The sequence below is a fragment of the Symphalangus syndactylus genome, chromosome 12 (genome assembly GCF_028878055.3).
Source record: "Symphalangus syndactylus isolate Jambi chromosome 12, NHGRI_mSymSyn1-v2.1_pri, whole genome shotgun sequence".
Classification (NCBI taxonomy): Eukaryota; Metazoa; Chordata; class Mammalia; order Primates; family Hylobatidae; genus Symphalangus; species Symphalangus syndactylus.
In genome coordinates, this window is record NC_072441.2 from 121,045,122 (window position 1) to 121,059,643 (window position 14,522).

Here is a 14,522-nt window from a genome sequence, read left to right on the forward strand (position 1 = left end):
CAGCAGATCCTCTGCAACACTGAGCGATCCCTGCTGTTTGCAGGGCACAGCGAAGGCAACCAGACCTGCATTTGCCAGCACCTTGCCCCTGAGCTAACACCACTACCAGTGCAGCTGCACACACAGTTGCCAGCAGGGCCCCCAACACCTACCGACTCCCCCAGCTGCATTGCCTCTGCCACCGTGGTGATCACCTGCAGGAAGGCAGGCACCCTGGCACCCACTAGCACTCTGCTGCAGCTGCTGTACCTTGTCTCCTGTGCCACCCACGGCACAGTGGATTCCTAACCTCAGGGAGCCAGAGAACAAAGTTGGGAACCGATACAAGTCCCCCAGAATACAGCATGCATTGCAGAAGTTGGAAGCTGAGCATTGGCCTCAAATTTCCCAGAAATAAAGCCAGTCAGCTGAATCTACCCTATGCCACAATCAAAGCCTCAACATCATCAAATAGGTTAAAAGGAAAAAATATCCCAAAGTCAGCAACCTCAAAGATTGAAGGTAGATAGGCCCACAAAGATGAGAAAGAATCAATGCAAGAACCCTGAAAACTCAAAAAGCCAGAGTTGTTTCCTCCGAACAACTGTATCGCTTTTCCAGCAAGGGTTCTGAACTGGGCTGAGATGGCTGAAATGACAAAAACAGTATTCAGAATATGGATAGGAACAAAGATCACTGAGTTACAGGAGTACATCGAAACCCAATCCAAGTGATATGGTTTGGATATGTATCCCCACCCAAATCTCATATCAAATTGTAATCCCCAATGTTGTAGGACGGGCCTGCTGGGGGTGATTGGATCATGGGGGTGGATTTGCCCCATGCTGTTCTCATGATAGTGAGTTCTCATGAGATCTGGTTGTTTAACAGTGTGTAGCACCTCCCCCTTCTCTCTTTTTCCTGCTCCAGCCACGTAAGATATGCCTGCTTCCCCTTCACCTTCTGCTATGATTGGGAGTTTTCTGAGGCCTCCCCAGCCATGCTTCCTGTACAGTCTGTGGAACCATGAGCCAACTAAACCTCTTTTCCTTATAAATTACCCAGTCTCAGATATGTCTTTTTTTTTTTTTCCTCCCCCAGCATTACTGCTGACTTATTACAAATCCCTAAGAGGGCTTTCTTTTTTTCTTTTCAACATCCTGTTCTACAGCTTCCTTGGCTCTTTTTGCTTTTATGCCAAAGAGCTGGGCAATGGCACAGGCCATGAGGAGATGCGCGAAGGCTTTGAAATTCTTCTCCTCCTCAGTGATGACTAGGGCTTTCTCCTTTTTATAGACATTCTGGATGGGCATGACTGGTCCTGTCAGCTGGATGGCCAATATCAGTTCTTCAACAGAACTGTCTCCCTTCTTAGGGACCAAGGGCTTCCTGGGGAAGAGGATGAGTTTGGAATTGTACTCCTTCAGCCGCTGCACATTGGCCTGCAGGGACTCAGTGGACTTGTTCCGCCTCCTCCGATCAATAGAGATGCCAGTGGTCTGGGCCACCTTCTTGTGAATGCTTGCCACCTTGGGCTCCTCTAAGCTGAAGTGCGGCTGGTGCACACCTCGGTGTGATACTGTACAGTGTGGCACTACATGATTGGCTGGATGGGTCCTGACTCGGGGTATGGGGCAGTGTGGCGTGCTTTTGCTTGCTGAGCCTTGCATCTGTGGATCTAATGGGCCCTCTGGTTGAACCACTTAGCCACACATTGCTAGCAGTCCTTGTGGAAGTAGGGCTTCAAGATCATGCCATTATGGCTGGGCACCATGGCTGCCTATGGCCCTCCTGTGCAGGAAAACAACTGATCAGAAAGCCAGTCTGAGGTATTTCTTTTTTTTTTCTTTTTCTTTTCAAATTATACTTTAAGTTCTGGGGTACATGTGCAGAACTTGCAGGTTTGTTACATAGGTATACACATGCCATGGTGGTTTGCTGCACCCATCAACCCGTCATCTACATTAGGTATTTCTCCTAATGCCATCTCTCCCCTAGTGCCCCACCCCCTGACAGGCCCTGGTGTATGATGTCCCCCTCCCTGTATCCACGTATTCTCATTCAACTCCCACTTATGAGTGAGAACATGCGGTGTTTGGTTTTCTGTTCTTGTGATAGTTTGCTGAGAATGATGGTTTCCAGCGTCATCCATGTCCTTGCAAAGGACATGAACTCATCCTTTTTTATGGCTGCATAGTATTCCACAGTGCATATGTGCCACATTTTCTTTATCCAGTCTATCATTGATGGGCATTTGGGTTGGTTCCAAGTCTTTGCTATTGTGAATAGTGCCACAATAAACATACATGTGCATGTGTCTTTATAGTAGAATGATTTATAATCCTTTGGGTATATAACCACTAATGGGATTACTGGGTCAAATGGTATTTCTGGTTCTAGATCCTTGAGAAATTGCCACACTGTATTCCACAATGGTTGAACTAATTTACATTCCCACCAACAGTGTAAAAGCATTCCTATTCCTTCACATCCTCTCCAGCATTTGTTGTTTCCTGACATTTTAGTGATCGCCATTCTAAACTGGTGTGAGATGGTATCTCATTGTGGTTTTGATTTGCATTTCTCTGATGACCAGTGATGATGAGCATTTTTTCATATGTCAGCTGCATAAATGTCTTTTTTTGAGAAGTGGCTGTTCATATCCTTTGCCCACTTTTTGATGGGGTTGTTTGCTTTTTTCTTATAAATTTGTTTAAGTTCTTTCTAGATTCTGGATATTAGCCCTTTATCAGATGGATAGGTTGCAAAAATTTTCTCCCATTCTGTAGGTTGCCTGTTCTCTCTGATGATAGTTTCTTTGCTGTGAAGAAGCCCTTTAGTTTAATTAGATTCCATTTGTGTATTTTAGCTTTTGTTGCCATTGCTTTTGGTGTTTTCATTGTGAAGTCTTTGCCCACGCCTCTGTCTTGAATGATATTGCCTAGGTTTTCTTCTAGGGTTTTTATGGTTTTAGGTCTTACATTTAAGTCTTTAATCCATCTAGAGTTAATTTTTGTATAAGGTGTAAGCAAGGGATCCAGTTTCAGCTTTCTACATATGGCTAGCCAGTTTTCCCAGCACCATTTATTAAATAGGGAATCCTTTCCCCATTTCTTGTTTTTGTCAGGTTTGCAAAAGATCAGATGGTTGTAGCTGTGTGGTATTATTTCTGAGGCATCTGTTCTGTTCCATTGGTCTATATCTCTGTTTTGGTACCAGTGCCATGCTGTTTTGGTTACTGTAGCCTTGTAGTACAGTTTGAAGTCAGGTAGCATGATGCCTCCAGCTTCATTCTTTTTGCTTAGGATTGTCTTGTCTATGCAGGTTCTTTTTTGGTTTCATATGAAATTTAGAGTAGTTTTTTCCAATTCTGTTAAGAAAGTCAATGGTAGCTTGATGGGGATAGCATTGAATCTATAAATTACTTTGGGCAGTATGGCCATTTTAACGATATTGATTCTTCCTATCCATGATCATGGAATGATTTTCCATTTGTCTTCTCTATTATTTCATTGAGCAGTGGTTTGTAGTTCTCCTTGAAGAGGTCCTTCACATCCCTTGTAAGTTGAATTCCTAGGTATTTTATTCTCTTTGTAGCAATTGTGAATGGGAGTTTACTCATGGTTTGGCTCTCTGTCTGTTATTGGTGTATAGGAATGCTTGTGATTTTTGCACATTGATTTTATATCCTGAGACTTTGCTAAAGTTGCTTATCAGCTTAAGATTTTGGGCTAAGACGATGGGGTTTTCTAAATATACACTCATGTCGTCTGCAAACAGAGACAATTTGGCTTCCTCTTTTCCAGTGGAATACCCTTTATTTCTTTCTCCTGCCTGATTGCCCTGGCCAGAACTTCCAATACTATGTTGAATAGGAGTGGTGAGGAAGGGCGTCCTTGTTTTGTGCTGGTTTTCAAAGGGAATGCTTCCAGTTTTTGCCCATTCATTGTAATATTGGCAGTGGGTTTGTCACAAATAGTTATTATTTTGAGATACGTTCCATCAATATCTAGTTTATTGAGAGTTTTTAGCATGAAGGGCTGTTGAATTTTGTTGAAGGCTTTTTCTGCATCTATTGAGATAATCATGTGGTTTTTGTCATTGGTGCTGTTTATGTGATGGATTACATTTATTGATTTGCGTACATTGAACCAGCCTTGCATCCCAGGGATGAAGCTGACTTGATCATGGTGGATAAGCTTTTTGATGTGCTGCTGGATTCGGTTTGCCAGTATTTCATTGAGAATTTTCACATTGATGTTCATCAGGGATATTGGCCTGAAATTCTCTTTTTTTGTGTGTCTCTGCCAGCTTTTGGTATCAGGATGATGCTGGCCTCATAAAATGAGTTAGGGAGGAGTCCCTCTTTTTCTATTGTTTGGAATAGTTTCAGAAGGAATGATACCAGCTCCTCTTTGTACCTCTGGTGAAATTTGACTGTGAATCATCTGGTTCTGGATTTTTTTTGGTTGGTAAGCTATTAATTGCTGCCTCAATTTCAGAACTTGTTATTGATCTATTCAGGGATTTGACTTCTTCCTGGTTTAGTCTTGGGAAGGTGGATGTGTCCAGGAACTTATCCATTTCTTCTAGATTTTCTAGTTTATTTGAGTAGAGGTGTTTATAGTATTCTCTGATGGTAGTTTGTATCTCTCTGGGATTGGTGGTGATATCCCCTTTATCATTTTTTATTGGATCTATTTGATTCTCCTGTCTTTTCTTCTTTTTCTTCTTTTTTTTTTTTTTTTTTTTTTGAGATGAAGTCTCACTCTGTCACTCAGGCTGGAGTGCAGTGGCACGATCTTGGCTCACTGCAAGCTCCGCCTCCCGGGTTCATGCCATTCTCCTGCCTCACCCTCCCGAGTAGCTGGGACTACAGGTGCCTGCCACCACGCTCGGCTAATTTTTTGTACTATTAGTAGAGACGGGGTTTCACCGTGTTAGTCAGGATGGTCTTGATCTCCTGACCTCATGATCCGCCCACCTCGGCCTCCCAAAGTGCTGGGATTACAGGCATAAGCCAACTCGCCCGGCCCTCTCTTTTCTTTATTATTCTGGCAGTGGTCTGTCTACTTTGTTGATCTTTTCAAAAAACCAGCTCCTGGATTTATTTATTCTTTGAGGGGTTTTCATGTCTCTATCTCCTTCAGTTCTGTTCTGATCTTAGTTATTTCTTGCCTTCTGCTAGCTTTTCAATTTGTTGGCTCTTGCTTCTCTAGTTCTTTTAATTGTGATGTTAGGGTGTCGATTTTAGATCTTTCCCTCTTTCTCCTGTGGGCTTTTAGTGCTATAAATTTCCCTCTAAACATTGCTGTAGCTGTGTCCCAGAGATTCTGGTATGTTGTGTCTTTGTTCTCATTGGTTTTAAAGAACTTATTTAGTTTTGCCTTCATTTCATTATTTACCCAGTAGTTGTTCAGGAGCAGGTTGTTCAGTTTCCATGTAGTTGTGTGGTTTTGAGTGAGTTTCTTAATCCTGAGTTCTAATTTGGTTGCACTATGGTCTGAGAGGCTGTTTGTTATGATTTCCATTCTTTTGCATTTGCTGAGGAGTGTTTTCCTTCCAATTATGTGGTCCGTTTTAGAATAAGTGCGATGTGGTGCTGAGAAGAATGTATATTCTGTTGATTTGGGGTGGAGAGTTCTGTAGATGTCTATTAGGTCTGCTTGGTCCAGAGCTGAGTTCAAGTCCTGGATATCCTTGTTAATATTCTGTCTCTTTGATCTGTCTAATATTGACAGGGGGGTGTTAAAGTCTCCCACCTCATAGAGGTGAAACATGATTCCTCACTCCTTAAGTGTGGACTGTGCGTAGTGATTTCTTTCCAAAGAATACAGTATGGGAAGAGGGGTGATGGGGGGAAGAAACCTTACAGTTTAGAAACCTTACAAACACTACCTCAGCCAGGTGATCAAAGTCTCAACAGCCAAGTCATATTGCTAGCAAGTGTCTTTGATATGATGTGACTTTACCTCTATGGTCTTGCTCCCAAAAACCCGCAAGCCCTGTCTAATCATAAGAAAAACATCAAACAAATTCCAGTTGAGGAACATTCTATACAATAACTGACCAGTACTTCTCAAAGCTGTAAAGGTCACCAAAACTAGGAAAGTCTGAGAAACTGTCACATCCAAAAGATCCTAAGGAAACATGATGATTAAACATAATGTATTCTGGAAGGGATCCTAGAACAGAAGTATTTTTATTTATTATTTATTTATTTATTTATTTATTTATTTATTTATTTATTTATTTTTGAGATAGAGCCTTGCTCTGTCGTCCAGGCTGGAGTGCAGTGGCATGATCTCGGGTCATTGCAACCTCTGCCTCCCGGGTTCAAGCATTTCTCCCCGCCTCAGCCTCCTGAGTAGCTGGGATTACAGGCATCTGCCATCCTGCCTGGCTAATTTTTGTATTTTTAGTAGAGACGGGATTTTGCCATGTTGGCCAGGCTGGTCTAGAACTCCTGACCTCAGGTGAGCCACCCGCCTCAGCCTCTCAAAGTGTTGGGATTATGGGCCTGAGCCACCACGCCCGGCCTCTGTATCTTCTTTGGAGAGGGGTCTGTTCAGATCTTTTGCCCATTAAAAAATACAGTTGTTTTCTTATTGTTGCATTTAAGAATCCTTTGTATATTATGAATACAAATCTTTTCTTAGAAATGTGTTTTTGCAAATATTTTTCCTGTCTTTAACTTATCTTTTTAGTCCCTTAACAGTGTCTTTCATGGAGCAGTAGTTTTAAATTTTAATGAAGTCCAATGTATCAACTTTTTAAATGGACCATTCTTTTGGTGTTTTATCAAAAATTTCATTGCCAAACCAAAGGTCACCTATATTTTCTCCTATGTTAACTTCTAGGAGTTATATAGTTTTGTGTTTTACATTTTATGATCCATTTTGAGTTAATTTTTATGTAAGGTGTAAGGTCTGTGTCTAAGTTTATTATTTTCACATATGAACATTAAATTGTTGCAGCTCCATTTGTTAAAAAGACTTCTCTATTCGATTGCCTTTACTCTTTTGTAAAATATCAGTTGATGATATTTGTGTGGGCATATTTCTGGGCTCTGTTGTTTCTCTTCCATTGATCTATGTGTTTATTTTTTTACCAATATCACACTGTTTTGGTTACTAGTCACTTTGCAGAATGACTTGAAATCAGGGAGTGCGCATCTTCCAACTTTGTTCTTCTTCAGTATTGTCTTTGCTATTATAGGTTTGTTTGTCATTTCATATAAATGTTAGAATCGTGGCCGGGCGCGGTGGCTCACACCTGTAATCCCAGCACTTTGGGAGGCAGAGGCGGGCAGATCACGAGGTCAGGAGATCGAGACCATCCTGACTAACACAGTGAAACCCCGTCTCTACTAAAAATACAAAAAATTAGCCGGGCGTGGTAGCGGGCGCTTGTAGTCCCAGCTACCTGGGAGGCTGAGGCAGGAGAATGGCGTGAACCCGGGAGGCGGAGCTTGCAGTGAGCCGAGATTGCGCCACTGCACTCCAGCCTGGGCGACAGAGTGAGACTTCTTCTCAAAAAAAAAAAAAAAAAAAAGAAAGACTTTAAAAAAAAAGTTAATATCATTTCATCAATATCTACAATATAGATTGCAGGAATTTTGATTGAAATTACACTGAATCTATAGATCATGTTAGGAGAAATCTTAACAATTTTGAGTCTTTTAATATATGAACATAGAATATTTCTCCATTAAGTTAGACTTTTTGTGTTTTTTTGTTAAAGGTTTTTTTTTTCAAACTTTTTTGGGTCACCTTTAATTTTTTTTCGCAGAATTTTGTAATTTCCACATATAGACTCTGCATATAAATTACATAAATTGTTACACTTACAGCCAAGTATTTCAATTTTGGTGGAGTTATTTCAAATGGTTAAAAAAAAATTTTAATTCCTATTGTTCATTTCTGGTACACAGGACAGCAATTATATATATGAATTTTAATTTTATACATTTTAATTTTATATGTTAACTTTGTATCTTGAAACCTTGCTATAATCACTTATTAGTTCCAGAAGTGTGTGTGTGTGTGTGTGTGTGTGTGTGTGTGTGTGTTCTTTGGGATTCTCTATATCTGCAATTATGTCATTTGCAAAAAAAAGACACAGTTTTCTATTTCTTCCTTTACAATCTGTATGTATTTTATCTCATTTTCTTGTCATATTGTAGTAGATTGGTCCTCCCATACAATGTCAAGTAGGTACATCTCCGATATGATGGTGAGATAGGACATTCATGCCTTCATGCCTTGCTCCTGATCTTAGGGTAAAAAATTCAGTTTTTCACCTTTCAGCATATTTTCTTTTTTTTTATTTTTAAGACAGGGTCTCACTCTGTTGGCCAGGCTGGAATGCAGTGGCATGAACATAGTTCATACAGCCTCGACCTCTTGGGCTTAAATGCTCCTCCTGCCTCAGCCTCCCATGTAGCTGGGACCATAGGCACACGCCTTCATGCCTGGCTAATTTTGAAAATTTTTTGGAGAGAAGGGGGTCTCACTTTGTTGCCCAGGCTGGTCTTGAATTCCTGGCCTCAAATAATCCTCCTACCTCAACCTCCCAAAGTGCTAGGATTACAGGAGTGAGTCACCATGCCCGACCTGTAACTTTTTCTTTTTTTTTTGAGGATCTCACCAAACTTCATAGAGACCTATAATTTTAAGTGTCTTTTGTAGATATTACTTATAAAATTAAGGAAGTTCCCATTTATTGTGAATTTGTTGAGAGTTTTAAAAATTGTAAATGGGTATTGGATTTTGTCAAGTGCTTTCTCTGGATCAAATGCTAAAGTTATATTAATTTTCTTGTTTAGCCACTGATGTCATAGATTACATTTTTTATTTTTCAATGATGAGCCAGCCTTGCCTACCTGGAATAAGTCATTGGTTTTAGTATGTAATTCTTTATATACACTATTGAATTAAATTTCCTAATATTTGGTTGAGATTTTTGTGTTTGTGTTAATGAGATATATGTGTGTGTAGTTTTCCTTTCTTGTAATGTCTGTCTGGTTTTGGCATTAGGGTAATACTGGCCTTACAGAATGAGCTAGAAAATTTCCATCACTTCAATTTTCCAGAAGAGATTGTAGAGAATTGGATGATCCCCTGATCATCCCGACTCTTTCAATTTCTTCCTTTCTTAATTGTTGGGTAGAATTCACAAGTGAAAACATCTGGGCCCATTGCGTTCTTATTTGAAAGGTTGCTAATTACTGATTTAATTTATTTGGTATACATAGACCTATTCCAATTATCTAACTTTTCTTATGCAATTTTTGGTAGCAGGTGTCTTTAAACGGATTGATTTATTTCATCTGAGTTATCAAATTTACAAGCATTAGCTGGGCACGGTGGCTCATGCTTATAATCCTAGCACTTTGGGAGGCTGAGGCGGGAGGATTGCTTGAGGCCAAGAGTTCAAGACCAACCTAGCCAACAAAACAAGACCCCATCTCTAAAATAAAAATAAAAAAAATTTACAAGCATAGAATTGTTCATACTATTTCTCTTTTTTCATACTATTTGTTTAGAAGTTTTTAAATGTTTAGGGGATTGATAGTGATGATCTTTCTTTGATATTTAATATTGATAACTTATTTTTCTATCTTCTTTTCCTGCTGAGCCTAGCTAGAGATTGATCAATTTTATTGATCTTTTCAAAGAACCAGCGCTTGGTTTTGTTGATTTTCTCTATTGTTCTCCCATTTTTAATTTTATTAATTTTTGCTCTTCTATTATTTCTTTTACTCTGCTTGCTTTAGGCTTAAATTGCTCTCCTTACTCTAGTTTCCTGAAGTGGAAGCTTAGGTTATCGATTCTGGATCTTTCTTCTTTTCTAATATATGCATTAGTACTATACATTTCCTTCTAAGTGCTGTTTTTGCAGTATACTAAGAATTTTAATAAGTTGTATTTTAATTTCCATTTAGTTAAAAATATTTTAAATTTTTTCTTGAGAATTCTTCTTTGATCTCTGTGTTACTTAGAAGTATATTGTTTGATCTCCAAGTATTTGGGGATCATCCACTTATCTTTCTAATATTGACTTACAGTTTAATTCCAATGTGGTTTGAGAATATACTTTGCATGATTTCTGTTCTTTTATATTTGTTAAGGTGTGTGTTTTGTGGCCAAGATTGTTTTCTATTTTAGTTAATGTTACACGTAAACTTGAGAAGACTGTGCATTATTCTGTTTTGGGGTAGATTATTCTATGAATGTCAGTTAGATCAAGTTGATCAATAGTGCTGTTCAGGTTAGTTATATCTTTACTGACTTTCTGTCTGCTTGATCTGTCAATCATCAAAAGAGATGTATTGAAGTTTACAGCTATGATAGTGTATTTGTCTATTTCTCTTTTTACATCTATCCACTTTTACCTCTTATTTTTTTGATGCTGTGTTGTAGGTTTGTGTATGTTTAGGATTATGTCTTCTTGGAAAATTATCCTCTTTATTATTATGTAATGTCTCTATCTGTGATAATTTTTCTTGTTCTGTGCTTTGTCCAAAATTAATGTAGCTACTCCAGCTTTTTTTTTGTTTTTGATGACTACTGGCATGGTGTACTTTTCTCCATCCTTTTATGTTTACCTGACCCTTTAAATTTAATATCTTGTAGACAACATATGATTGGGTCTTGTTTATTTATCCACTCTGATCGTCTCTGTCTTCAATTGGTGTATTTATATAATTCACACAAGTGATTATTGATATAGCTGAATTAATTATCTTTCCTGTGTTTAAGTTTTCTATTTGTTGCATTTGTTTTTTATTTCTTACCTCTTCTAGTTCTGTTTTCTCTAGTTCTGGTTGACTATTTTATATTATTCCATTTTATCTCTTAGCATATCAATTATACTTCTTTTTAATTTTTTTAGTGGTGACCCTAGAATTTGCAATATACATTATTAGGTAATCTAAGTCCATTTTGAATAATACTATGCCACTTCACATATAGTGCAGGCACCTTATAACAATACAATAGTTTCTCCTTATTCATGGGGGCTACATTTCAAGACCCCCAGCAGACACCTGAAACTGCAGATAGTACTGAATCCTATATATACCATGTTATTTTCTATACAAACATACATATGATAAAATTTTATTTATAAAGTAGGCACAGTAAGAGATTAATAACTAAAGCTAACAATAAAATAGAGCAATTATAACAATATACTGTAATAAAAGTTAGATGAATGCACTCTCTTTTTCTCAAAATATCTTATTGTATTTTACTTGTGCTTCTTCTTGTGATAAAAATGTGAGATGATAAAATACCTACGTGACGAGATGAAGTGAGATGGATGACATAGGCTTTGTAGCATTAGGCTACAGTTGACCTTCTGACAATACATCAGAAGGAGGAGGAGGATAATACCTGGTGTGGATGATTCTGCATCATTGAGCCATACTGATGTTAATGGTTGAATGTAAGGAGGAGACAGTGACTAACAGGTGGCTAGTGTATACAGCATGGATACACTGGGCAAAGGGATGATTCACTTCCCAGGTGAGAAGCAGCAGAGTGGTGCAAGATTTCATCATGCTTCTCAGAATGACATGCAATTTAAGTCATATAAATTGTCTATTTCTGGAATTTTTTATTTAATATTTTTGTACTGCAGTTGACTGTGGGTAAGTGAAACTGCAAAAAGCGAAATCTTGAATGGAGATGTGAGGGACTACTGTATTCCAAATTTTTTTTCTCTCATTTCTTATGACATCACTGCCATTTATTTTACTTATCTATTATGTGTAGTAATTACGCAATACATTGTTACTATCATTTTTTAACAAAGTTATCTCTTAGAGTAATTAACAAACAAGTAAAACAAAATATTTTATCTCACCTTCATTTATTTCTTCTCTGATGCTCTTCTTTTGTTTGTGTGATCTAAGTTTCTGACCTATATAATTTTTCTTCTTTCTAAATAATTTTTAAAAACATTTCTTGCAGGGCAGGTTGGGTGATGATAAATTCCCTCAGTTTTTGTTTGTCTAAGAAAACTTTTATTTCCCCTTCCTTTTTACTGATAATTTTACTGGATATAGAGTTCGAGATTGTTGGTTTTTTTCTTTCAACACTTTAAATATTTCCTTCCACTTTCTTCTTGCTTGCATGATTTTTGATGAGCAGTCTACTTTAATTTTTATGTTTCTTTCTCTATAGATAAGGTTTTATTTTTAAATCTGTTTTCTTTCAAGATTTTTCCTTTTGTCTTTGTTTTTCTTCAGTTTAAATATGGTATACCTAGGTGTAGTTTTAAAAGTATCCTATTTGGTGTTCTCTGAGCTTTCTGACTGTGCTCTAGTGTTTGTCACTATATTTGAAAAATTCTTGGCCATTACTACTTCAAATATTTCTTTTGATTCACTTTATCTTTCTTTTCCCTTTGGTATTCCAATTACACATATTTTACACTTCTTGAAATTGTCTCACAGTTTGGATGTTCTGGGTTTTTTTTCATTCTTTATCTCTTTGCATTTTTTTTGGGGTGTTTTCATTGACCTATTTTCAAGTTCACTGATTATTTCCTCAGCTATGTCCAGATTAATCAGCCCATCAAAAGCATTCTTCATTTCTGTTACAGTGTCTTTGATTTCTAGCATTTCCTTTTGATTCTTACAGTTTCTATCACTTTGCTTACATTACCCATGTGTTCCTTCAGGTTGTCTAGTTTTTCCATCAGACATATAATTATATATGTCTTTAGCATATATAATTATTTTAAATTGCCTGTCTGAGAATTTCAAAATTTGTATTATATCTGAGTGTGGTTCCATTGCTTGCTTTGTCTTGTTTGGCCCAGAAAATCATACCCAAAAGTATGGTGCTCAGTATGCTGAGCACTTTTGAATTAAATAAAATTAGACAGTCTTAGAGGCTACCTCAGAACCAAAAACTTACCTTCTTTTGTTTCCTATACCCACCACTCAGTGCAGGGAGGAGCTCAATCTGGAATTTCTTTATCTGACTGAGGAAACTTCTTTCCAAAAGAAGTGTAATTGTTTTAAAACTCTCTCCCTAGACATCTCATTAAATAATAGCAAAAGATTAACTAAGAAGAAGAGAAGAGAACACATCCAGAAAGATTTTTCATCTGTTTTTCCGAGGGGAGCACTGAGAAATTACCTGAGAGACTGTATCTGCACAATCAGACGACCTTTGTTCATAGTGCAGTTCTGCCCCTCATTTTTGTGAAACTAGTCCACAAGATACTGTTTGTCCTTAGGTTTCATTTATTGTGCAAAGAGAATCATTTACAAACAACTGACTGTGCTTTGGGCTCATTCATTTCCTCTAAAAATTATTTACGATTACTGTAAAACTGCCTACAACCCCTAACTTCATTCCCCCGCATAAAGATGTTATTTAAGCCTCAATCATCTGGTTCTACTTTGAGTCTCATATTTTGTATGGCTCCCATGCTTATGCATGTTAATAAATTTGTATGTTTTTTCATGTTATTGTTTATTGTTAGTTTATTTCAGTAAACCTTCAGACAGAATGGAAGAGAAGCTTTCCTTTAGCTCCTACAGTCTACTCAGATTGTTTTTTCTTCTTGCTTGTTTGGTATGCCCTGTAATTTTTTGTTGAAATTAAATGTTATGTTTCAGGCAACAGGAAATGAGGTAGAAGGTCTTTAGTATGAACGTTTCTGTTAATCTGGCTAGCAGTTGGGGTGTACTTAGTATTTGTTGTAGTTATAGATTCTAGAAGCTTCAAATTCTATGTCCCTGTTTTAATCTTCCCTGTTTTCTCTGGACTTTCCTGTGGTCGCCTCAGAAAAAGTCTTGGCCTTGGATCTCTTTCAATTGTGATTCACTATGATCACACTGGAGCCCTGTGAGTGTGGTATAATGCATGGGGAAGAAGAATTTCTACACTTGATCTTAGCCAAAAGGCTGAGAAGTGATGGGAAGAAGAATTTCTATAATCTTATAATTAAATTTCAGTCTTTTGTATGCTGATGTCCCTGGACCATGACCTTCACAAATGTTTCTTAGCTTTTTTCCACCCTTACGTGAACTAGCAAGAGTGAATGGGACTGGAGTTGTCACGGATAGGATAAGTCTCTGGAAGTATTTTCCCCTGGAGACTAGGCCTTTTTTTGGAGAATGCTCTGGATTATATGATTAGTCTCCCCTCTTCCCTCCATCCTGCTAGAGCCACAGGAGATCTTTCCTGTACTTTTACTATGAGAATGTGGTAAGATTTCTAGAGCCAAAACTTATAAAAATATGAGGATCCCTCCAACATTGTGGCCCTCAGGAGCCTCTCATTCTTGTGCCAGTCCACACTCAGACTCTGGCATTTCACCCAAATAAGCATTTAAATGTTTCTACTATGTTATGGCTCCAGCAGCTTCTGCTTATTTAGATATGCAGATTTCAGCTGTGTCTCTCTCCAGATTTTTGGGTTGTGATTTGTCCTGTGTAGGGGTGAAAAAGGAAGGCTTTCCCTCTACTCTCTGAAGGTTCACTGAAATGAACTAATAATGGACAGATTAGCAAGAGAAAA

At 37.9% G+C, this 14,522-nt stretch overlaps 1 protein-coding gene and 1 pseudogene across 1 annotated transcript in view; one reads left to right on the forward strand and one right to left on the reverse strand.

The window, feature by feature from the left end:
- Positions 1-14,522, forward strand: part of PAPPA2 (pappalysin 2) — a 628,099-nt gene that overhangs the window by 22,276 nt on the left and 591,301 nt on the right. The window lies entirely within an intron of this gene.
- Positions 1,107-1,753, reverse strand: LOC129468799 (large ribosomal subunit protein eL13-like; annotated as a pseudogene).